Source organism: Myotis brandtii, unplaced genomic scaffold, assembly GCF_000412655.1.
Source record: "Myotis brandtii unplaced genomic scaffold, ASM41265v1 scaffold176, whole genome shotgun sequence".
Lineage (NCBI taxonomy): Eukaryota > Metazoa > Chordata > Mammalia > Chiroptera > Vespertilionidae > Myotis > Myotis brandtii.
The window spans coordinates 3,715,632-3,717,079 of NW_005356519.1; positions in this window are offsets into that span (position 1 = coordinate 3,715,632).

The following is a 1,448-nucleotide window of genomic DNA, read 5'->3' on the forward strand; positions in this document are numbered from 1 at the left end:
TTGTTTATCTTCCTTTTGTTAAGTTGTATGAGTTCCCTGTAAATGTTGGAGATTAAACCCTTATCGGAGATAACATTGGCAAACATGTTCTCCCATGCAGTGGGCTTTCTTGTTGTTTTGTTGATGGTTTCTTTTGCTGTGCAGAAGCTTTTTATTTTGATGTTTTGGTTAACTTCTACCATGACTCAATAATTTAAAAAGAACTTCATTATTCCTTGAGTATGAGCCTCCTGGCAAGTTGTGTCTGGCCTCTTGGCAGATCATGGTTTCAACAGATCCCCTTTGCACAGATCGCCCAGACACTCACCTGGCCTGAGGTCCTTGTCAGAAATATGAAAACCAGCAGTGCTCTTTTTACACAGTCGTACAGGACCATAAAAATGATCATGCAGGTTCAAATAGTTCAAAGTAACCATGTTAAGTCATGTAGACTATTTAACATTTCAATTAAGACTGTGGAATGGATTTGGAGCAGCAGATGGGAAAATGGGGATGAATAGTCACAATGCAGCATACACTCTTCTTCTAGAAGAGGGTTTCTCAAACTCAATAATATTGACATTTTGGACTGAAGTAGTCTTTATTGTTAGGAACTCTCCATGTGCCTTTAAGGATGTTAAGCAGCATCCTTGGCCTCTACCCAGTACATGCTAATAGCATCCTCCAAGTTTGACAAACAAAAATGTCCCCAGAATAGCGAAATGTTTCTTGTGGGGCGAAGTCATCCCATATTAACAACCACTGTACTAGAAGAAATATTTAGATTGGCCCCACTGAGGTGAAATCATAAACAATTGTTATATTTAGAAGTATCATTTAGGTTTTATTAGAATATTCTATGTATGAATGACTATGCTTTTTAAATGACCAATAAATAGTTGAGCTTTTCTTTTTTTAATTTTTATTTGTTCACTTTAGAGAGAGAGGAAAGGAGAGAGAAAGAGAGAGAGAGAGAGAGAGAGAGAGAGAGAGAGAGAGATTGTTGTTCTACTTATTTATGCATTCATTGGTTTTTTCTTGTATGTGCCCTAACCTGGGATCAAACCCTCAACCTTGGCATATTGGAAGGACACTCTAACCAACTGAGCTACCTGGCCAGGGCCAGTAGTTGAACTTTCATATATGAAAAAGAAAAGCAAGTATACTTATAATTTTAAACACTGTCATCCTCTCAATGAACAATTAAGAAGGATACATATGTGTTCATATAGTCACTAAGAAATGTATGGATGGATTATGTGACTGCAATTAGTCTCTCAACTCTAGTTTGTCATTGAAGTTGGGTCTGTATATTGCCCCCTACCCCTGTCTCCTATCTTGTAGTTTCAGAGTGATAGATATTAAGACTTGATTAAAAACAGTGTGTGTGTGTGTGTGTGTGTGTGTGTGTGTGTGTGTGTAAATTTGGTGATATTTTGATTAATAAATTATTTTTAAAACAAGCTTAT